Genomic DNA, 25,907 nt, shown 5'->3' with positions numbered 1-25,907 from the left:
CATTTGTACTTCTGCCAGTTATGATATTTAAAAGGGATAGATGGCATTTGGGGTGTCTATTAATACATCTAAACTGCTCAATGCTGACATAATGGAATGACATAAACAGAATCCATTTCCATTTTAATGCAAAGATGCCATATCTGATGCCGTTTTAACATACTTTACACCTCACGCTATGTAATCCAAATTGCTACTAAAATAAAAATTGCACAGTTAGTGCTTTTACATTCTCCTAATTAATCAACAACTTTTCAGAAATGTATGTGATACAGCAAAGTTTTAAGTAAGCTGTTACCTGTAAAGAGACTGCAGGCACATATAATGAAAATGTATTTTTGCAATTGTTTCTTTGTATTGTATCTAAATAGAATAGGATAGATAGATAGATAGATAGATAGATAGATAGATAGATAGATAGATACACAGGCAGACAGATCTGAGAGAAAGAAAATGTCACATTAAGGCATCTCATTGCATAAATTCTTTCCTAGATATAAACTGGGCACTTTCAGTGTTAAAAATTAGAATTCTGAGCTCAGTAATATTTCAGGCAATGGATGAAATGGTTATAGATTATGTCTTGATGGCGGGAGAGAGAACAATCCCTGAGTTCCTTCCCAGAAGCTACTTTCACACTGGGAGATTCTGATTCATATTACAACATTAATTAAAGGTACAGAACTTGAGGATATGCTCTGGTGACCATTTTTTACAACACTGGGTCATCTGCTCTTTTTCATACATTATGAAAAATATAATGCCCAGATTTTTAATGGGGTCTACTCACTCCTTATAGAAATATATTTGCCCTTAGGAATTTAATAAGGGAGATTTTATAACAAAAAAATGAACTTTGTTCATGATTTAAAATGCTGAAAATGGTGCTATGTTAGCCATTAATTAATTAATACATTCACTCATTCATCAATTATTTATTGAATATGTCCTATGTGCCAGACCTACATAAATAAACTTATGGAAGAAACATGGCCCTTTCCTTCCTTCTTTCCTCGGCTTCTTGCTTTGAACAAGCATGCATTAAAGCATCTTCTACTGTCAAAAACTACAGTAAGTTCCAGAGTGGCTATGGTGATAAAACACACATCCCTTATTCTCACTGATTTCTCAAAGAGCTGGGGGGAAGCTGTAATTGGAGAGGATGAGCAAGCATTAGAGAAAGGTGCTACGAAAGCAAAGATCTGTAGCACAGTAGAGGAAGAGACTTATGTGTCTGAGGACGAAACATTAAACTTGACAAGAAAAGGATGAGAGGACTTTCAGGATACCGTTCCATGCAGAGGGGACTATATTACAGGGGCTTGGAAGTGTGAGAATGTACAAGTTCAGGGCGCGGTTTTTGTTGAGTGATATCCTGACCAAGGCCTTTTCTACCCAGACTTCCTTTTTGCTTGGGCACCATCCCCTTTTCACACCCTGCGATGTGATACTGCAGTTGATCCAGCGGTGTATGGAAATAGGGAACAAAGATGGCAAATTCTTGGTTTTTAAGCAGCAAAGTCATAGTCCATGTAGCACACAGGCACTCATGACTCACTCTCTGCACAAATGTCCTCCTCTCCTACCTTACTGTCCTTCATAGCACTCACCACCACCTGAAAGTATTTGTTTATTGTCTGCTCCCCCAAATAGAACAGATGCTCTGTGAGACTGGTGTCCTTGTCTTCCTAATAGCTTTATTCCATTCATTCATTTACTCATTCAATCAACTAAAATTAACTGTGCTGCAACTACATGAATGATACTGTGCTATGAGTCAGAAATATAAAGATGAATTAGAAAGTAACAAAAATTCCTGGTTTTGGAGATCTTATTCAGGAAGTTGGGTGTTTTGGTGATCTATTCCTCTCCAACAATCTATTCCAAAACCTAGTGGTTCAATCCTATCTAATAAAGAGGGAATATGCTAATTGACCCTCACACACAAAAATGGCAGTGCCCACAGCCAATAAGGAGGGAATATGCTAATTGACTGCCCTGCCCTCAAAGATGGTGGCGCCCACAGCTAATAAGGAGGGAATATGCTAATTGACTGCCCGCCCTCAAAGATGGCGGCGCCCACAGCCAATAAGGAGGGAATATGCTAATTGACTGCCCCGCCCTCAAAGATGGCGGCACCCACAGCCACAAGATGGCGGCGCCTAGTCCCCTCAGCCCTGCCAGGGTGGCAGGCACGCGGTTGAGGCCCGCTCCGCGTGCCTGCCTCTGGAGTCCCCCAGTCCCCTCAGACCCCCAGCTACCCAGGGCCAGCCTGAGATGCAGGCAAGCCTTGGATGGCAGCTGACCAGCCGCCCAGGGCCGCCCAAGGCTCAGGTAACCAGGACCGGCCGAGGCTTGCACTGCTGGCAGTGGCAGCAGCAGAGGTGTGATGGGGCATCACCTTCCCCTGATCGCCGGGTCGCCTCCCTCCCCTGAGGGCTCCTAGACTGTGAGAGGGGAAGGCCGGGCTGAGGGAACACCCCCTCCAGTGCATGAATTTTCATGCACCAGGCCTCTAGTTTATTATTATATTTGATGAGTCTACTGGTCAATAATTAGAACAGAGCATAGCATGGATAAGCTGATTTATACTCCATGAAGTCTAGAATCTAAGCTAAAATAGCTTGGACAGCCAGGGTCCGAAAAAGTGAGGACTGGCTGAGCAGCTTTCTCTCTCTCCATAGGGCCTTTCCATTTGGCTAGTTTGAGCTCCCTCAGAGCAAGGACCCCTCAGGCTCTGAGCGACTAAAGGTCAATGTGGAAGTTGCCAATTCTTTTAAAGATGAGTCTTGGGACTGCCCTAGCATCAATGTCATTACGGTGTATTTGTTAAAGTAGTCGCAGGCAAGTTCAGAGTGGAGGAAAGGGAAAATAGACACCCGCCCCCCACCTCTCAATGGGGAGAGTGTCCAAGAATTTGCAGCATCTTTAAACCACTAGAGCTACACCTGTCCCCAAATATCTATGCATGAGGCAAAATGAAATGAACCAATAAGACAGCAGTGCTGTCATCAAAAGCAAGACCTGGTTGACATCTGACAGACATGATTTTGAGTCCTGGTTCCAATGCATAATAGGTATGTGTCGTTGAGTAAGTTATTTAACCACTCTGAATTTTTGTTTTTCCATATGTAAAGGGGGAAAATAATTATACTCAAATTTATAGAGATGTTTTAAGAATTTTTTAAATGGGATTTCACTTAAACACACACACAGATTCACTTGTAAATACACATGCTCACCTAACCACATAGCAATATGCATGCACAACCAGCACACTCTTGCCCCAAACATCCAAACATGGTAAACACTCAAGGGATGCCAGTTGCTGTACTCTTTAAGAATAGTACAAATAAAGTAAATATGGCTTTTTCATACTTTTTAGTTTTCAGATTTTCAAATATATACTCCCATCTACAAAGTCTGGGAACATTGGAAATTCTTTTGGGACAAAAGAAAGAAATCAAACTCAGTTACCAGTCATTCAAGAAAGAGAGACTGAGAGGTTAAATAGAAAATAATAAATAAACATGAGGCAATAAAATAGTCACCAGCCTACAAGATAGGGTCCTAGAAAAAAATAAAACAGATCTCTAAGCAGTAGCGATAGAGCAGAATATTATTTTCCATATCTCTTTACTCTGTGTTACACAGAGAATTCTGAGTGAATGTCCCTAGAGAGAAAGAAATGGCATGATTAGTTCGCAGTGGTGGGTTGGGAGGCAAAATTAGTGTAAACTCTTAGGACCCAAAGAGATAACTGGTGGATCAAACCAATGGCCTGAAAAATCACCAAGTTTAATAGGGAGTCAGAACATAACAACATGGATTAAAGTCCTTCACTAACCATGTGATGATGACAGGTGACACACAGAGAAGGAAAAGGTCCTCTTGGCCTACCAGTCATCTCTTAGCACAATAAACACACATAAGACTCAAAGAGGGAGAAAAGAACATGCCCTTCATCTAAAAATTTTACTAACTTCATAAATCTATAGTATCAAACATCTAAAGGAGCCATGGCCACTGTAACTCGGTTGGGCATTGTCCTATGCACCGAAAGGTTGCAGGTTCGACTCCCAGTCAGGGCACATGCCCAGGTTTCGGGTTCGATCCCCAGTGGGGGACATGCAAGAGTCAGCCAATCTATGTTTCTCTTTCACATCAATGTTTTTTGCTCTCTGTACCTCTCTCTTCTTCTCTCTCTAAAAAAAAAATCAATAAAAAATATTGTTTTAATCTAAAGGAAACCACTACAAAGTGGCTGATTTCTGATTTTTAGACTGACGTGAGGTATGCGGACAATATAGGTCAATAGATTATCCCATATGTAATTGAATTACCATCAAATTCCCAATTTCATGAAAATGCCATGATACAGTTAAATACTCTTTGTTTTCCTCAAATGATTAAAAGTTATCAATAAGTTTCTTAAGGGAATTTTCAATGTTCTAGTTATTACTTCGTGCTAGAGATGACCTAAAAATGCTGGTTTCCCCCCCAGGCATTATCTTTCATGGGCAGTATCGGAGTTAATTTACTTTGCCAACAACAACAACAACAAAAAAAAAAAACTCCAAGTTCCATTCTTCTCAGGATTATATTGTGAAATTTAAAAAAGCAAACGTATTCAGACCAAACACATGGGCAAGAGGCCAAGAAAAGTGAGCACTCGGGATAGAAGAACATCGAAGATAAGAGTCAGCATAATTCAGGTAGGAGTCTTCCCTGGTCCTCTGTGAACCCTGGATTGGCATGAAAAATGGGTTAGAAGATAATGAATTAGCTTTGCCAGGTACTCCTAGCCTCTACCTCCTATAAGGTTATATGAAATACAAAAAGCCATTTGATATCTTCCAGAAAGTGTCCTGTCTTATCACTACTGTGGTTACAACCAGGAAATACTTCTAAGCTCTATGTTCCAGCTGAAGGGTAAGTGGGATGAAGAGGCTGCACATTTATGGAGAAAAGGGGTTGTAATAAAACTGCTCATTGGTAACTTGTAAAACCAGTCACGAACCTTATAACTTGACCCCTTCATTGTTGTTCAAAATCCATTGAGAAGAAGGCACATACCTTGCAGTTTTCTACCATAATAATCAAGGCAACAGCTGTGTGGAATTTGTGAATTAAAATTTGGTAAAAGTTATTATAAATAGCCCTGGCTGGAGGCTGTCAAGTGTGATTCCCAGTCAAGGGCATGTTCCTAGGTTGCAGGTTTAATTCCCAGCACTGGTCAGGGTGTGTGTGTGAGGCAGTCAGTCAATATGCCTCTTTCACATCGATGTTTCTCACTCCCCCTTCCTCTCTCCCTTCCATTCTCTCTCTCTCAAAAAAAAAAAAAAAAAAGGCAATGGAAAAAATATCCTCAGGGGAGGATTAACAACAACAAAAAAAGTTATTATAAATAGAAAAATGACTATGTTAAGCACTTCATATGTATTACCTCATTTAAGCCAAGGCAAATTAGTCCTATTTATTTATTTATTTATTTATTTATTTATTTATTTAATCCTCACCAACAACATACTTAGAGGAAGGGAGAAAAAGAGAGAGAGAGAGAGTGAGAAATATCAATCCATTGCCTCTCTGATCTGGGATCAAACCCGCAACCCAGGTATGTGCCCTGACCAGGAACCGAGCGGGCGACCTTCTGGTGTACCAATTGAGCCACTATGACTGGGCAAATTAGTCCCACTTTAAAGATAAGAGAGAAACACAGAAAAATAAAGTAACTGATGTCACCCTGACATTAACTGTCATGGATTGTGGGAATTACGCATTCTTATAAGACTCCTAATGAATACATAAAACTGCTCCTTATGATGCTGTTTTTAACTGAACGTGTGAACTTAGGTGAGTCACTGCTCTTACTCTCCTTATATCTTTCCCAGCATTTACAATGTGAGGATGACGGCATCAGCTTTCTTCAGTGAAGTTCTGGTGGAAAGCAATTAAGAAGTGTCTGGATGACAATGTTGTATGTAAGGTCACTTCCTTCTCCTCCATTTGCTGTTGAACCTACTTTCCTTCCATCATAGTGAGAGGCGTTTATTAATGAATTACCTCTTTTCACTATCCCAGAGTCACAACTTTCTTCTCATATGTTATACACAGCCTTGTCTATAAAAATAAAACCACACACTAAGCCTTAGCAACACCCTCTGGCAATTAACAGACTTGCTTAAGATTAGTTTTTACTCACTAAGTGGAGGAACTTAATTAAGGAAAATGGAGCATTTACAATGAAGAGGGGAAATATAGGAAAGCTATGTGCAAAGAAGGAATGTAAACTCGAGAAGAACAATGCAAACCTAAGATAAATGCAAGGCTTTCTTGAGCTGGGTGTCTTTCCCCTCATAGTACTGACATTTATTCTAAATTGAAGAGGAAATTAATTTTGAGTTTCAAATATCAGTTCCAGCCAACCTGTGTGGCTCAATGCTTGAGTATGTACCCATGAACCAAGAGGTCTCCTGTTCTATTCCCAGCCAGGGCACATGTGGTGTTGAGGCCTCAATCCCCAGTAGGGGGCGTGCAGGAGGCAACCGACCAATGTTTCTCTCATCAATATTTCCATCTATCCCTCTCCCTTTCTCTATAAAAAGAAAAAAAATCAATAAAAACATATTAAATATCAGTTCTACTAGAAGATACTCCTACAAGAATAATTAGTTATATTTGCTCAAGGTAAAGCAGTACATTAATCAAGGTCTTTTGGATTTAACAGAAACTCACTTCTCCTTAGCTTGAATCTTTTTTTAAAATTAAATTTAATTTGATTTTTAAGGTATTACAAATAGTGGTACATATGTCTCCTTCCCCCCCTTCCACTGACCTCCCCCCCGCCTCCCCTACCCGCCAGCACTTGCCCTTATCCCCTCCTCCCTCCTCCCCCGCCCTCAGTGTGTTGCATCTGTTGGTTGTGCTTATATGCATGCATACAAGTCCTTCCCTTCAGTTGATCTCTTAAGGCCCTCATCCCCCCCATCCAACCTGCCCCTACCTTCCCATTGTAGTTTGACAGTCTGTTTGATGCTTCTTTGCCTCTGTCTATTTTCTTAGCTTGAATCTTATTGTGCATAAGGGAGGGAGTCAGGATGTAAGATTTACTAGAAGAATATACAGCTGTCCAGTGGGACTAAGTTAAGAGAAGTATTTCTGTGATTTGTGAGAGGCAGGGACCAAAATTTAGGAAGCCACTGAGAGTCAAATGTGCAGGCTTAGCCTTGGGGCTGTATCATGCCCTAGCCATAGCACCCCACTCAATATCTACCTTCTTAATTCACAGTTCTATGTTAACAGAAAACAGGATTGGATTGTCTTGCCTTGAGTCAGAAAGCATGCCTCCTGTTGCCTTCTACTCTCCCATAGTTCAACTAATTCATATCACTTGTCTTAGTCACCTTAGGGTACCATAACAGAATATTATACGTGTGTGTGTGTGTGTGTGTGTGTGTGTGTGTGTGTGTGTGAATATATCTTCTGAGAGCATAGGGGGAAAAATGGAGAAAACAAAAGTGAGTGTTTTATAGATTCGATTTTTGAAACACATCAATGTTTTACAAAATTACTATTTTTTAATTATAAACTATGTTAATACAACTAATTGATTCTAAAGTTTACATGGGGAGGCAGAGGCCAGAATGGATAGCACAGTACTAAAGAAGAACAAAGTCAGAAGACTGACACTACCCAACTTCAAGACTTACTGTAAAGCTACAATAATCAAGACAGCATGGTATTGGTGAAAGAACAGACACATAGATCAATGGGACAGCAAAGAGAGCCCAGAAATAGACACACACAAATATAGTCAAGTGACCTTTGACAAAGGAGTAAAGGCAATATAATAGGGAAAGAATAGAACAATTGGATATGCACATACAAAAATCTGAATCTATACTCTGACCTTATACCTTCCACAAAAAAATTAACTCAAAATGAATCATAGACCTAAATATAAAATGCATTATTATAAAACTTCTGGAAAAAAACATAGGAGAAATTATGTGACCTTTGGTTTGGCAATACATTTTTAGATACAATACGAAAAAGCATAATCCATGAAAGAAAAATTTGATAACTTAGACTTTATTAAAATTAAAATCTTCCCTTTGAAAGAAACTTTTAAAAAAATCAAAGGTCAAGCCACAGACTTAGAGAAAATAGTTGCAAACTATGCATCTGTTAAACAAGAGGTGGGAAAAGGTTGAATGAGTGAAGCACCTGGGATTTTTTAGGGGAATAAAACTATTCTGTATTATACTATGATGGTGGCTACCTAACATCCATTTGTCAGTACCCATAGAACTTTACAGCACAAAGAGTGGAATGAATGTATATAAATTTAAATTTTATTTAGGAAGTTGGGGGATCCTAGGAAAGAATGCATTCTGTGACAAGAGAATCTCACCATGTTCCAAATATATGAACCAACTTCTCCGAAGCGAGCTGGGGGGGAAAGGTTCTGATCAAAGTAATTCTGGAAATGAGTGGGGTCTGTAACACTAAGGACAAAAGGAACTGCACAGCAAGCACTGTGGTCCAGCTGAGAAAGTTGTTTCCCCAAAGAATAAGGGTTAACAGTTATGATACTGTCACACATGCATGTTAAAACTGAACATTAAATAAATGGATGGTGGATGTTGGAAGCCATGTTTCTCAATGTTAGAGGGGAAATTCACAGATAAGCAAGGGGTGGAGGCAACGGTATAAACTCACGTTTAGCTTGATACAGGTATAGATATAACTTAGAGACGTGCATATATGCAGGTTAGTATACACACATATATTTATTTGCTCCATTAGCTGAGAGGGCCACTGCTACCAGAGTAGCAATGAGCACACCTAATGCCCAGATCTTGGTTTTTAATACCATTCACCAATAAAGGGAACCAAGCTCCCTGGAGAAATGATTAATCCTAAAACTGGAGCAGAAAATATATAAGCCTAGACAATCATATAGTAAAGAAGTACAAAAATAACTTTCTTTCATGGCAGTGTGTCAAGGGAACACAAAAGCTAACTAAAAGAGCTCCCAATAGCAAAAGCTGGAAAAATTTGAGCCAAATATGTGTGTGTATATATATATATAAAATAGTATTGAATTGTAATCCTAAGTACAAAATTAATATCCATGAGTTCATACAGATATAAACAATGATTGAATAAAATTAATAAATGGAAGAGAAGAGTCAATATGGTCAATATTTTTTTACTAATGCATTTAAAAATAATAGTGAGCCCTGGCCGGTTTGGTTCAGTGGATGGAACGTCGTCCTGCGCACCAAAGGGTCCCAGGTTCGATTCCAGTCAAGGGCATATACCTCAGTTGCAGGCTCCTCCCCAGCCATGGCCCTGGTCGGGCTTGTGAGGGAGGCAACCAATCGATGTGTTTATCTCACATCAATATTTCTCTCTCTCTTCCACTCTCTCTAAAAATCAATGGAAATCTATCCTCAGGTGATGATTAATAAAAAAAAAATAGTGAATCCAAAAAAAAAAAAAAATAGTGAATCCATTACATGTTGAGTGCTCTTTTTCAAAAACAAAGTATTTTATAAGAATGGATTGTTTTACATTTTTGCAAAACTTTTGAACATCTGGCTTAATGGAAGAAAACTTAATTCGCATGTCTGCTCTTGCATTCAATCAGTTGTGAAACACATGTCAAACAGATTCTGGAAAACTCTCCTGAACACTTGTAAAAGAATGAATATGAAAAGGGCAACTTACATCTTAGCATTCCTGTGAAAGTAGCCTTGGTCTCCTGGATCCCTTGAAAATGTCTTAGAGACACCACCCCCTCTACAGACCAACTCTGAGACCCACCTACCAATTTATAACATATACAGAGGAACATATTAAATGACACCTAAGGAGACCATCAGCAAAATATAGAATATGGGGAACTATAGGACAATGGCCTAGTTTCTTCAACAAATAAATTATAATAAAAGAGAAGATGAAAAAATTGTCAACTAAAAGGAACTCAAGAGACATACCTATTAAATGCAATATGAAGCTCTTGTTTGAATTCTGATTTGAACAATTTTTAAAAATGGATTTATGGTGTAATAGGTGAAAATTAAACACTGACAAGATATTTGATAATATATGAGAATGGTTAAAAATTTTTAAGTGGGGTATTGACATTTTGGTTACATTAACAAAAAAAAATGCTTACAGTTTAGAGATAGATGCTGAAATAATTACAGATAAAATGGTACAATATTCAGGACTTGCTTCAAAACAGTTCATTGGAACAGAGGAGAGAACATGGGCAGGAGATAAGGTTGGGTGATGAGTTCACAAACTTCATAAACACTATTTTTCTCTATTTTTGCATATTTTTCCATTTTTTCATAATAAGCAAAGAAAAGAAGAAAAACCAAACAAGATGAAGTCTCCAGAGGTGTCCCCTGGAACTTGGTGCTCGGCAGGCCTAACTCTGTTTTGAGGTCCTCCAATGCAATCTGAATAAGAGATGAGGCAGTTTCGACACCCTAAGGTCCAGCCACCAACTCACACGTGGCTATAAAAGGGTTATTGCTGATTTCTGCATAAGAAAAGTAGGCTGACTGATGTTAGAGGAGCTTTTATTCTGAGTGTTTTTATGACAATTGGCCTTCTGAGCATTTCTGCTTTGTGCACCAATACAGGTGCTATGGGTATGAGAGTTGCAGAGAAACAAGCAGGGCGCTGGATGCCAAGGTTTGTGTGCCTTTTGGGTAAGCTTTGGGAAGCCCTGATAAATTGTAAATTATCTACTTAAAAGTCCTATAGAAAGAAACGTAGCTTAAACATTTTTTTCATCAAGTGACATATGAAAAACAGTATTAAAACATCTGTAATAAAGAGTTGATATTCTAATATAAAAGACATTTACCATGTTCCATACTAAGTGCTATGGACTGAACTGTGTCCTCCCAAATCGCATATGTCGAAGGCATAATCACAATGTGACTGTATTTGGAGACAGGACCTATAAAGAGGAACAATTATATGAGTTTATAAGGAGGGGCGGTGGGTCCAGTAGGATTCGTGTCCCTGTGAAAGACACCAGAGTTCCCTTGCTACGTGCACCTAGAGGAAAGGCCTTGTGAGGGTGCAGAGAGAAGGCAGCCACCTGCCAGAAAGAGAGCTCTCCTTAGGAACCAAGCCCTGCGGGACCTCGTACCAGGCTCCTGGCCTCCAGAAATGCAGGACATAAATGTCATTGTTTGACCACCCAGCCTACAGTATTTTGTTATGGCAGCCCAAGCAGACTAATTCATTATGAACTCTATGCAGTAATGATATATGTTTATCACATATTGCTAAGGAAAAAACAGCCCGTCACAAACAATAGGCTAAGTATGATTCCATTTATGCAAAAAGCGAACAGAAACAAGGCAATTTAGACCCTACATCTGTGAGCATATGTGTGTGACATGGATCTGGATGGTTCTGTGAGCAATGACTGTTTCCCCAAACTCGTTTATATACTGTGACCACCACTACCACCACCACCACCATCCCCACCACCCCAGGGACTCCTTTACCCTCAAGGTAAAGATGTCACAGCAGAACTGGAGATACAAAAAGTCACCCAACTCTGGACATTTCCGTTTTTAAAAGCTGAGATTCGCATGTAAAACACTTGCAAAACCGTTTTTTGTTTGCGTGTTTCCTATCATAGAAGCGGTGGTGAGGAAATACTGCTTCCTGGGCAGGAGAACAAGGAAGAAAGGAAATAAGATTTTGGCAAATAAGTCCCTGGAGGCTGACTTCAAGGGACCGGAGGCAAAGAACCCTCTGGTAAGTACAGGGTTTGTGAGCGAAGATGCCCAGTGCCTGCTTTGTCTCTGAACCTTCCAAAGGAGGTTCTCAATCGAGGCATGAGGCGCTTGAAAATGAATGGTTGTAGAGGGGAGAGCGGTGAGAGATAGAGTAGCTCCAAAGTAGCCCACCAAGTTCCCCTTAGCCTTGAAGAACTGTCCCTCACTAGCAGAGAAGAAGGAAAGAAAGTCTACTTGCACACCCGAAGCGCTCCTGGATGAGCCAGCAATATGGCCAAGACCAAATGGAACTGCCAGCAATACTGCTGGATGCCTGTGAAGCAGGAATTTTAGGGGGATATAGGCAGGCTTAGGGATTTTTTAGAATTGGGGTCCGTGGAAAAGCGCAGGGCTGCAGACTGGGAGAAGGTACATTTCCATAACACAAGGAAGCCAGGTGCAGGTACATCTCCATAAGACAAGGAGGCAACAGGTATATTTCCATAAGACAAGGGAACTGGAAGTAGCCAAGAAAGGTCTATATTTTCAAAATGAAGAGAAGGAAGCCCTTCATTCAGAAGGAGAAGAAAGCCCAAAGGGAATAGAAAAACAATAAGGAAGGGGGGGGGGGGGGGGCGGGACTCGCATGTGCCATGTGGGGTTCAACCTTTGAGCCTAGGAGTTACTATAGTAACCAGTCTAAGGGAATAGTGACCAATCAGAGGGGCTATCAAGGCACCAGGATCTGCAGCCTTTATAAGCTGTAGGGAAGAGGGACTCAGGTGGGACTCCTCCCCCTCCCTACTTGGGAGTCAGTTCTGGGAGACTTTTCCCCCTCCCCACGTGGGAGTCCATTCTGTGGGACTCTTCCCTCTCCCCACGTGGGAGTCTGTACTTGTTCTTCAATAAATCTCCACCTTTGCTATACCACTTTCTGTCCGTGGATTCATTCTTCCAATTCCGGCGGACAAAGAATCCGGGTTCAAGTCCAAAAATTCGGTATCACCTGGGGGTGGGAAACACCTGGAACTGGGCAGGATGCTACATACCCTAGACTATTCTAGGGTGAACAGGCCCCATGGGGGTCCAGCCGGCTCCTCACTCCAGAAGCCAGGACCCTCCTTAAATTCCCAGCATTAAGATAAGCCTCAGGGAAGGAGGACGGGCTGGGGAAACTTACACTTGTAAGAAGAGCTTTGCCACAATTGACTGTAATTGTGCTTTCTGCCATTGGGAGAAACAGATGATCAAAACAGTGATTATAAAGAAAAACGGTGTGTGCGTGTGTGTAAATATCGCTAAATGATAGAAACAGCGATTCTTTGCAGGACAGAGTAAGACTTGGAGAACTTTTCACATTATTTATACTTCCATAAATTGTTTGTTTCTCACATCCAGCACATATTACTTTTACAATAAAGGTTTTTGCTTTTAAGAAATAATGATGAGCCCTGGCTGGCGTGGGTCAGTGGTTAGAGCATCGGCCCATGCACCAAAGGGTCATGGGTTTGATTCCTGGTCAAGGGCCTATACCTGGGTTGCAGGTTCAATCCCTGGCCCCAGGCAGGGTATGTACAGGAGGCAACCGATCCATGTGTCTCTCTCACATCAATGTTTCTCTCTCTCTCTCTCTCCACCTTTCCCTCCCTTCCACTCTCTAAATCAATGGAAAAAATATCTTCAGCTGAGGATTAACAAAAATAAGAAACAATGATGAAAGCCAAAGTTTCTCATGAACCGAGCTGTGGGCCTCTGGTGGGACATCGGCATGGTGCATTTACCCTGCGACACATCAGGGCAAACACGGTGTCTGAGAAGAATAACGGGGGAGGCCTGAGAGACGTTTTGTGTCACAAAGAAGAAAAAATGTAACTGTGAAATAACATTAAAGAGTTGCTGAAGGTCCCTGACGTAGGCTAGATAGGGAGGAAAACCTGGCACAGCCCTGCCACTTCTGCAACCACCGAAACACTGATGTCTCACCAAGAAGGAAAAAGTGTTAACAAGTAAAATCTTTGCATATCACTAAATGGCAAAGTCTACAAAAGACCACCTGCTAACATGGAGCACATCCTCTATCCCCACCACAGAATTAGTTAGATTTCACCCATTATGTACTTTTTATCCTTTCCAATCTTATCAACACAAAGAGACAACAACATTTCTAAAGGATCCATTTAGCCGTAATGGTTTAGTTACTCTAGGTTCAATATTTACATGTAGTACAGTTCTCAGAAACACTCATTTCAAATCAATGTTTGTGGGGCACGCTTTATATGCAGTCCATTTGTCTGTCTATATGAGTGCGAAGACGAGTAAGACAGAGTCCCTGCCCCAGGGTATTTTCCGTCTTTGAGGGTGGAAAATATGTAAACAGCTAATAATTATATAAGATAAAATAAAACAAGTACCATTAATAATCAAAAGAAAATAGCTGGGGGAGCATATGGAAATGAGTATTTAATTCTACATGGGTATTTGGGCTGGCTTTTAGATAATGATGAGGATGTAATAGAGAAATGGCAAGGGCGGTCAAGACTAAGAGAAGATCATGAACAAAAGCAAGGAAGCATGAAAAGAAGGCTGAGTTTCTTCCTCACATCAGCATCAGGTCTCTTAGAAAACACATTCCAGACCATTCACCGAAACTATTAATCATTTTATATTCCATAGTCACTTTTCTCATGTAGCCAGAGGCCAAGTAAGTAGACCTGGTCTAAAATTATTAGACAGAGAAAGTGAAATAGAAATGCACTTAGCAAATGTGGGTTCCTTGAAAGGCAAAGGCACTCATACACCATGCATGGGCAACTTGGAAGGCACTCTGTGGACAGCACTGTGAGACCCAGTTAACCTAAAAAGTGCTGAAACGTAGCATGTAACAAGACTGGAGCTTGAAAATAAGCAGGTAGACTTTCCCCCCCTGGGTTCAAAATACTTCAAATTATACTGAACATAAATCATAATTGTAAGTAGCCAGCTGGGATGCATTTAGAACAAATCTTTTGATGGCTTCATCTGTTGGGATCCATCATAGCTAGTGGAGTAGCAGCACCCTCTATTGGAAAGGAGGTCTCTTGAATGCCCATTACTATCAGAAAAACCTTTACAAATTACAAACAAAAGGGGTAAGTTGTTCTATAGGATTCAATAAACCACTCACAAAACAGATTTTCCTATCCAGTGTATTTTCTACAAAAATAATTATTGCAAGATCATTCCTTTTTATATTAATTCTAAACTTTAGTTCAATACTGACTTTCTTAAAAACCAATGAACATGTTCATTGACAAAGTCCATGAAAAGTATGTATACTTCCTAGAAAAAGCATAGCCGAGAAAGTACATAAAAGAGAAAAACAGGTACTGTAGAGCTAAAAAAAAAAAAAAGAAAGAAAGAAAGCCTTACTGAAATTTTAAATGCTGATCAAAATGTATTTTAAAAATCTATAACTCTATATACAAAATTAATCTATTGCTATTTCATTTCATTGACCAATTCAACAATATCTTCCACATGTGATTCAAAAATAAAAATAGCATTGTCATGTGTAGAAAGAGCCTGGGAAGGCACATGGGCATTTCTTTAATTATTGTCAGCTGAATCCTGTGGCACTGGCAAAGTCACGTCCTGGAAACATGCTTTGCCAAAAGGCAGGAATGTTGTCAGCTTGACCTTCAACCCAGGTACCAGGGGGTGGGTTTTGTTATTTAAATCCAGCCAAGCACCAGGAATTAATATGACTCTGGCCCACCCAAGAATGCACATAAGCTCCTTTTTCTTGACTTTTAGTAAAACTTCCTGTTTTTGCTGTATAAAATAAACATGCTATATTGGCTCTGGCTCCCTGTCCCTGTCAGAGGACAGCGGTCCCACCCGGCCCCAGCTTTTTCCTTCTATCTCTGTTTCTGTCTCTTTCTTTCATTTTCTCAATCATCAGCAGCCCCTACTAAGGAACTGGATCACTCTCTAGCCACGCTGGACACAGAAAAGAGAGAAATACCCACCGTCATGGACCTCGGCATAAGGGGAAAAGAACAAGGCATCCAATAGTTACGATGCAGTGTGACAGGTACTATCGTTAAGACAAGCATTGGTGACAGAGGTGAGCCCCTAAGTCAATAAGCAAGATAGGGGTTACTATATTGAAAGGTAGAAGTGCTTGGGTTGTATCCTGAAGACTAGCAAGGAATCAATCATAGAGAAGACCAGAGAAAAGTTTTTCAGAAATAGGGAAGAGAAGGTTCAAAGGCACAGAGACTTAAAAGACACTGGGCTATTGAGGGACCACCAGGTCCGTAAACAGTACAGAGATGTAGGAAACTACCTCATGGGGAATATTGAGAGATGAGGATGGAAGTGGAGATGGGTTGTGCATCTCAGAAACAGAAAGGATGCTAGAGGGCATCTAGGTCTGGATCCCTGAACACTTCCGTGAGCTGACACCGACCACCCATACAGCTACACCGGCTCTCATTTTGCAACCTGGGGTCTCTCAATATGAGACGAATCCCACTTTCATTCATGAAACTAAAGTCAACTGAGTTGTTGTTGTTTTTTAAAGATGAAACATAGAACTGAAGTACTGAAAAACTGACTAGATATGAAATTTTTCACTAATAAAGATCATCAAAACTGAGCTGGTGTTGGCCTAGAACACCCAGAGTTACTGGTAACATGATTCCCTTTTCTGCACTGAGGAGCTAAAACAAATAACCGAGTCTTCAGATTTATCTCCAGACTCCAGAGAGGACACTTCCAACAGGGCCCTTAAGGGCTTCTGCAAATATCACAAAACTTCTGAGTGCAAGTGAAGAGGGAAGGCTCGCTAATCCCCAAGGTCATTGCCTAAGGCTCCTGTGCACTTCCCTGGAGAACCTCCCTTCTCCTCATCAGGCTGAGCACCACTCATCCGCTCTCCCTACGGACTCTGTGGAAGCAATTACTAAGTGCGAGCGTGATTCTACTGATCAGATGAGTTTGCAGTACAAGGGAACAAAATCAACCATGTTAATTTCTGCGGAGCAAGGCGGGAAGGGGGGCAGTGGTACTTGCCAAGTAGAGAAATCGTAGTGCCTCACAGAAAGCAATTCAATTTGCAATCTCTAAGTGTAAACTGGAATTAAAAATAATGAAAGGCACAAGGCAATGGCATACAAAAGTCCAGGTAATGGCAGTGAAAAAGGAAAGCATCCTTCAAAATGCACGTGCCCTTCTCAACTTGTGTTCTCCTATCAATCTGACAATAATTCCCACATTTGCCACTATTTAATCAGCAAGAGGTTAAAGGAGACAATGCAATTAAACTTCAGAGTGAAAATAGATGCAGATCTCCCTCTTTCACATTGTGTGTATTGTACGAGATGAAATGAACTAAGAGAGGAAAGTGAGGGGAAAAGGAGAGGCACAGACACCCAGGGGAGGCAGTCAATGGGGACAAAAATTGAAACTGCAAGAGCAGAGGGAGGCATAAGAGTGAGGGTCATTGCAAGAACAAAAGAAGCAGTTCATCTCAGTGGCTCAAGGACTAAGGACCTACTCTTAGGAACCAGACAGACCTGAAGTCAAATACCAGCTCCACCCTTTCTAGTTGACTGACCTCTGGCAAATTATTTAACTATTAGAGGCTCAGTGCACAAATGCGTGCACTGGTGGGGTCCAGCTGGCCCACCCCGATGGGGGCCGATTGGGGGCATGGTTGGCCAGGGCGAGGGGCAGAGGTCATTCTGGTCATTTCGGTCATTCCGCTGTTCGGTCGCTGAGCTTTTAGTATATAGGATAGAACGGTTCAATTTTCCCACCTGTGCCACCCTACATCTTACTGAAAGACAAAATCAGATACAATGAATTCATGGTCTTCAGAGTGTCTCCCACATAAGAAGCATTTAAGCTTGAAAAATAAAAAATGCCCAGCATACATCAAGCAAGCAATAATTATTGGGTTAAGTTGTAAAGAAGTGAAAAGAAAAAATTGCATTCCTTTGTGTTTGATAAAAAGAGTTGCCAATAACACCCTGGGAAACTGGCAATTACAGAGTGAAGTATTGATGTGGCCCCAGAGAAAGTCTCAATACTTCCAAACCTTCACAGGAGGCTGCATTAGAATAACCTCATTTTAACTGAATACCAATAATGACTAAACTTGTTGATGAATTATGCAGTATTTATATTATAATCATAAGTTTTTTAGAGTGAGAGAAATCTTTAAAAACTAATCAGTATAGTTTTATTGTATATCAATAATACCTCAATAAAGCTACTTTAAAAAAGAAGAACAATTTTTCCTATCCATGAAAGACTTAGGGCCAGAGAGTTAAAATTATTTTAATCAAAGTCTTCAATATCAGAACAAGAACTGAGCACATCGGTTGAGAGCTTAGGTTTAATTACAAACTGAATTGTGTCTTCCCTCCCCCGACCCAATTCATTCACTGAGGCCCCAACCCTCAGTGTGACTGTGTTTGGATCAGGACCTTTAAAGACATAATTAAGGTTAAATGAGGTCATAACAATGAGGCCCTAATCGAATAGGACTGGTGTTCTTACAAAAAGAGGAAGAGATACCAGGAGTACACAGGCACAGAGTAAAGAGCACTTGAGGACAGAGAGAAGGTGCTCAGGAGAACCACGCCTTGCAGCACTTTGATCTTGGACTCCCAGCCTCCAGAACTGTGAGAAAATGAATTTCTATGACATTTTGTTAAGACAGCCTAGCAGACTAACACACTACAATCCCCCGACAGATGACAGTGGAGTGACTTGAGAAAAATATCCAGCCCCTTTGGGCCTCCATTCCCTCACCTATGAATAGAGATGATGTCACTGTCACCATCGTCATCTTGGGTATCTGGAGATAGCGAGAGAATGTATTTAAAGATCTTACTATAGTGTCAGGCACTCTGGAAGCCCTTGGTAAATGTTAACTTTAAATAGGAATTTTATGATCCTGAATCAGTAATATGACCTGAGACTCTTCATTCCAGGGCTTGTCCTATGCAATCCTCTAATACTTTTGTCTGAAATGCACCCTTTAAGATTATGTATCGTGTACATTTTTTTTTCAAACCAAAAAAGTTTTAAAAAAGGAAAACAATGATCAATCCTCCTATATAATAAAGAGGTAATATGCAAATTGGCCATCATACCCTTGCACAAGATGACCACCCCCATGTGGTCACAAGATGGCCAGCAGAGGAGGGCAGTTAGGGGAGACTGGGCCGGCAGGGGAGGGCAGTTGTGGGCAATCGGGCTGGCAGGAGAGCAGTTAGGTGTTGATCTGGCTGACAGGGGAGTGGTTAGGGGGTGATCAGGCTGGCAGGCAGACATGGTCAGGGGCAATCGGGCAGGCAGGCAGGTGAGCAGTTTGGAGCCAGCAGTCCCGGATTGTGAGAGTGATGTCTGACTGCTGGTTTAGGCCCGATCACACATGAATTGGGCCTAAATCAGTAGTCAGATATCCCCTGAGGGTTCCCTGATTGGAGAGGGTGCAGACTGGGCTGAGGGACACCCACACACACACACACACACACACACACACACACCCAGTACATGAATTTTGCACACCGGGCCTCTAGATAAAGGAACTGCTACTCTGACTGCTTGATTGTCTATTCAATTTTGTCCAAAGTGAAAATCCCCAAACAGGGTATGAGTTACCATACAAAAACCAGGTATCCCAATCTTGGCTCTTAGCAATCTCCTTCCAGGTCCAAGGATGTGCTTTCTTCTCATTCTTTCTTCCCTGGAAACAAATAGTCATTGCCCTCTATAAAAGAGTTCAATGTGTCGGGGGTGGGGGTGGAGGGGGGGCGGCGGGTATTAGGGGGATCTCTTATAAAAGACTTTGGGATGAGAGAAAAGTCTAGTACTAATTGTAGGACTCAGTTACTTACGAGATATTATTGGGGAGAATAATGTCCATGAAAGGTTTCAGAAAAGGAAATATTTTTTAAATTCATGGGTTTTCAAAAATTGATCCCCTGAACATGGAGCAATGTGGGGACTATGTGCCAGGCTACAAACTCACAGAGACCAGATGCCAAAGTGATGAGACACCTGGAAGTTACTGCCAATGCCAAGGAAGGTGTATAGTTCATCCTGTCCCAGTAGTAGGAAATTTTCATCTCCTTTCAATAATTCAAAGGATACTTTTTCACCTCTAAATTAACTTGACTGAGAAAAGGGTGAGAAATTACTTAACCCTTACCTTCACGTGCCATTTCAAAAACAGTGGCCAGGTCTTTCAGCTCCCCACTGGGGACAAAACAGTAACAACAAACCAGAAGTGCTTTGTGTCAAAGTAACAGGAGAATTCCTGGCAGGGAGCGTGCCTCAACACCAGAAGTTTGTTTGTTTGGGGTTAGGTTTAAGGTGCAGGTTAGGGTTAACTTAGGGCTAAGTGTATGGTTAAGGTTAGGTTTAAGGTTACATGTAGGGTTATGTTTTGGGTTAGGGTTATGATTAGGATTTAAATTAGGTGTAGGTTTAAAGTTAGGATTAGAGTTAAGGTCAGAGTTAGGGTTAGGTTTAGGTTTATTATTAGGGTTAGTTTTAGGATTAGAATTTAGAATTAGTTTTATAGTTGGTTTTAACATGAGAAGTTGGGGGTTGGCAAGAGTGAGGGGTTGTTTGTCAGATTCATGTGGCTTAGATTAGAGATGACATCAAACATTTTCTGTATGTATCTGCCATGGGTATTTTGTTGTTATTGCTGAAAATTTTTTAAAAATTAGATATATTTCTTTGGTTAATTTCAAAATTTATATATCAAGCAGTTCATATTCAATTTTTCATTTAATCTTTATGGCCAATGAGGAAGAAAGCGAAGTGTAATGGAAAGAATGGGTGTTGAGTCAAACCACTCTGGGTTCAAATTCTGAGTTTCCCTCCACTAGCTAAGCCTCACTCTTCTATCTAAATGAGGATAATAATACTTCCTTGCCGAATAATTGTGAAGTCGACCATCATGTATATGAACTGCCAGGCACATAACAGAACTCAATATGTAGGCAGCCATTACTATCATCACTGCTGTCTTCATAACTACAGTACAGATTTGGAAATAAGCATAAGGAAATGGGAAAACCCTCATAAGGTCACTAAGTCAATGCAAGGTGCAGGTGTGGCAGAAGCCATTAAGAATTATTCAGGGAGGCAATGGGCCCGACTAAAAGATTATTTTATGTTATCCAGCCTCCCTTTTAGATAGAGAGGCAGTGAAATACAAACAAAAATTTAGATGGCACACAGAGAAAGTCTCCTTGAGAGCAGGATGGACAGGCGGCATAGTGCCTGTCTGGTTTGTAGATGTGGTGGCTGAAGGAGCACAGGAAGTTGGGTCACTGGGCCGTGGAGGTGCCATGCAGCCCTGGTGTGCCCACATCCGAACTTGTGTTTTGAAAAAGAATAACGTTATATCTGGCATCTGTTACCAGCAGCCAAATACAATTCCTAATAGATAGATCAGGTCTTCCTGACTCTAAACCAGGAAAAGCATGTTGGGAGATTGCTAAGCCCACATCCTGGGAAACCCCTCTTTTCCAGGCAAACAAGGATGGTGAGTGACCCAGAAAGCATGGGTCCTCTTAGAGGAGTATTATCAAAACATATTTTTAAATTTCATTTACATAAGGAACTCTTTGATTCATTGAAAAGGAAATAAAATATTTTCATTGAATCCAACTCAACGGATACTGCTTGAGCACCTATATGTAAAGTATGATCAGAGGAAACAAAGACAAGGCCCAATCCTGATTAGAGGATCCTACAGTCTGTGTATAGTTATTTATTCATGGGTCCTGCAGTCTAATTGTACTTATTCTTTCATTCATTCAGGGAAGATTCTTGAAAAAATTTTTAAATACCAAGTATAGCAACAGCAAAAAATAAGCATCATTCTTGCTCTCATAGAGCTTGCATAGTAGTTAAAGGAAAGACAAATAATAAGCAAGTACCTTATTTTCCGGCGTATAAGATGACTTTTTAACCCAGGAAAACCTTATACGCCCAGTCGTCTTATACGCCGGAAAATACGGTAATTAAATAAATGAATAACAACTTCACTTAGCGTTCTCCAGATAAAGTTCCTTATATTGGGCAGAAGGGAAGATCTTATCTCAAGAGGTGACATTTGGCCTGAGAGACACTAAGTCATTTAGGCAGAGAGAATAGCAAAGGTGAAGACGTGAGCCAGAAGGAAGTCTGGCCCATTCGAGGGTCATAAAGAAAGCTAACGGCGAGTAGAACATATGGAGCAAAGGTGGAAATAGTAAGAGAGAAGTCAGAGAAGTAGAAGGGTCTATCCTGTCAAATCTTGTAGACCATGACAGTAAATTTGAATTTTATTACAAGTGCAGTAAGTAAAATGGAAAGTCATTGAAAGTCTAAGCAGAGAAGATCTAAATTATGTTTTTAAAAGATCAGTCCAACTGCTGGGTAGAAAATGGATTATGAGGTTGAAAGAGTGGAAGCAGGGAGCCCAGTTGGGAGCCTGATGCTGTATCCAGATAAGAAACAACAGAGCTGGCCTGGAGTGGCAGCCTTGCACTTGAAGAGCAGCAGGCAGGCTTGGAGTATACTTTAGAGTAGAGTCACTTGACCTGCTAGTAGATTGCATCTTACACCAGCACTAGGAATCACCCTTTCCTTGGAGCTTCCTTTAAAACTCACTGTGTTATTTAAAAACTCAAGGATTGCCCTGTCGATGTGGCTCAGTGGTTGAGCATCTACCTATGAACCAGGAGGTCATGGTTCAATTCCCAGGCAGGGCACATGCCCGGGTTGCAGGCTCCATCCCCAATAGGGGACGTGCAGGAAGCAGTCTATCAATGATTCTCTCTCATCATTGATATTTCTTTCTCTCTCTCTCTCCCTCACCCTTTCTCCCTGAAATCAGTTTAAAAATATTTTTAAATAAATAAATACAAAGTCAAGGATCTAGGAAATATCTTCCTTGCATTCCTTGATCCTGGACTTACCAATACAAAAATACATCAATGCATAAAATAACCTCGACTGTATAAAAAAGTGAAATTCTTGCACCTCTCTGACATGTTTCTAGCAACCTAAACATTTTCTTGCTTTTTCCATCATTTCACCTTAAAATCCCAGCACCATATGTTAATGAAGCACACAGACTAATCCAAAGATCCCCTAGACCAAGCAGTTGTTTTACAATCAATATGTTAATTCTGAACAAATTAGAAAACATCACCAGGATGGTGGAACACGGAGTGCCATTTACCCACGGAGCACATGTTCTCGCCTCCCCTCTATTTTTATGTCTGGCACACCTAGTCCACAGGAGCAACGAGATGACATCATTGTTTGAGAAACTTTCCCCTTGATGCTCAGGGGCTCGTGAAGTCTATAAGTTCTCTAAGTCTGGAAGAGGCTGGCTTTCTTTCTGTCCTCCTCCCTACCCCACACCTCTCCTTGTCTCTTCTTTTTCACAGAGGCGCATTCATGAACCTGAGTAGCTGGAAATGGAATCCAGCGTGGATTACAGGAGGTCTTGGTGCCACTGGAATCGAACTCTAACACAGGCTTTCATTGAAGAAATACTCATTTGGTGGTAAAGGAGGAAAAAAAAAGAGTCTGGCACTATGCTGGGCACATTATCAATGCTGGAAAAATAAAGGAAGAAACTGTTTTTAACAATAATGACCATGGACCTGGAGCTGGGCTGGCACCTTCCCTAGCTGTGATCTGGCTGGTTTTCCATTGCACAGCATGTCTAAAGAAGGTATTGTCCTGTAACTTTCATAGATAAGGCAACAGAGGCTGAGTAATACTAGACAGCTGGTCAACCATGACATATAGTGAGGGGTAGTAATGCAATTCAAATAGAGATTCCAGCAACTCCAAAGCCTGTGCAATCTCACCACGCTGGGCTCCCCTCCAGTCAGCACAGCAGAGTGATGAACGAGGAGCCTGAAGATGTAGGTTCAAATCTTAACTCAACCACGCACCAGTTCAGGGGTCCCAGATTACATAACCCCATCTCCCAGGGCCCCAGCTTTGATGTTCTTCTGGGGCTTGGAGCGAACAATGCATGTGGAGGTATTGTATGAACTGGAAATTTCACGGCAAGTTGTTATAAATTTTAAAAACTGGAATAAATTTTTTAACAAGTAAATACTTGCCTTTTAAGAATAAATATTTTCTCAAGTATTCAACAATAGAAAGATTTTAATAATGATCACATCTACCGATGCTGGCAAACTTTTATCTGTCTTCACAGTAATGACAATAATAATGATATCTCACATTTATTGAATGCTTAGAATTTTTCAGATTCTATCTTAAGTGTTAGCTCATTAAATCTCAAAACAAAACAAACAAACAAAAAATGTAGGAAGTAGGTGTTATTATAGGCCCCATTTTTAAAGATGAGGAAAGGGGAGAGAGAGGTGAAGTAACTGAACTGAATGCTAGGCTGTGAATCCAGGCAGCCCTCTCACCCCTCCACGGATTTAATTCCTACCCAGGACTATAGTCCATACTAGAAATCCACCCTCAAATAACTCATTATTCTTTTTACAGAAAGGTATCGCTTCCGGAAGAGGGGATGCCTGTCTCTGGTGCATGTTAAATACTCCCAGGCAGGTATAGCTGAGTGGAAATCTTTAAGATGAATCCTGGCTCTCCGTAGCAGCTTAAGCCCTTTCTAATCTGACTTTTTATCAGATCCTGGTGACTTGTGACAGGCTAATGAGTTCCTTCCCCCTAAGCATCTCTCTCTCTCTCCTGTTCCAGCTGTCCTGGTGTGGTAATCTGGGATTAGAGCAGGAACATCAAATACGATGTTCTGAAGAGTTCCGAACTGCAGGAGGAGAGGGTTAGATACAGGCAAGCTAGAAATAGCGACACCATCAGAAACAGAGTCAGGAGGGGCTTTCTCTTTCTCTGGCTGTAAATCCTGAAAACGGTGCGTACAACCACTGCTTACATTTTTTAATGGAGAGCAAACGCTGAATGTGCAGCTAGCTGCCAGGAACCAGTCTGCCTCTCTTCTGGGCGCCTTACCGTTTGGTCTAGACCCCTGTGCTAACATGCACTGTATCCTGGTGACGCCACGTCATACACCACCAAGATCATGGGCTGGTTCCCGAGAGGAGACAGGTGGCCAAGCACTTGGGAGTGAAAGCTACTCGGAGTTGTTTAGCAGGACTCCAATGAGCAAAGGCAGGACACAGGAGGCCAGCACTTCGCTACAACTTTCCCAAGCACAATGTGTATGTGGTTGTGATCAAGCTAGGTCAAGCTGTGGATCAATTAGTAGGTAACAGACATCTACCTTACGCCAGTCCCTGGGCTAGATGCTTTCCTAGGTATTATCTAAGGAAATGCCCATAAAAAAATAAAAATATCGATGTACATCCAAGTTACAGAGACTTAATATTAAAACAGAATGGAGAAAACCCAGCAGTGGAGCAGAGGCACTTTAGAATTCTCCACCATCTCTCACTCGATGCTAGGGATTATCCTGACAACTGCCTATAGATTTTTCTTTTGTTCCATTATTTAATCTGGTTCAGTATTTCTCAAACCTCAGTGTGCAAAATCATCTTTGACCAGGGTAGAGACAACAAATCTCATTTACTGTGCATCATAGTCAATTTCAGGATGTTTCAAGGGTATTTTCAGAGCCTCTGCGTGAACTTGAGCAGGATGAACTCAGCATGAACATGCAGGGCTGAGAGGGTGATGGGGGCTGAAACCCTAACTATACCCCATTGTGTGTTTTTTAATCCTCACTTGAGGACATGCTTAGAGAGAGAAAAGGGGAGAGGGAGGGAAGGAGAAAGGGAGGGAGGGAGGGAGGGAGGGAGAAACATGGGTTGCCTTCCGTACATGTCCCGACCAGCAATTGAACCTGTAACCAGGTATGTAGGTATATGCCCTGACCAGGCATCAAACCAGCAACCTTTCAACTCAACCAACAGCCACACTGACCAGCCAATCTGTACCATAGTGTTTATGTATTGGGTTGAGAGGAAGATGTACCTTTTTGCAATTCATTTGTCCAGAGAGTGGCCACTTTAGAAGCTGACTTTAGATTTAAAGAGTTAGATCTAAGTCCACTGCTCCTTTAATGATGTACCTCTCAATCCTCATTGGGATGTGAGCGTCACATGCTTGGGG

Source organism: Cnephaeus nilssonii, assembly GCF_951640355.1.
Source record: "Cnephaeus nilssonii genome assembly, chromosome: 5".
Lineage (NCBI taxonomy): Eukaryota > Metazoa > Chordata > Mammalia > Chiroptera > Vespertilionidae > Cnephaeus > Cnephaeus nilssonii.
This window is presented reverse-complemented; position numbering follows the sequence as displayed.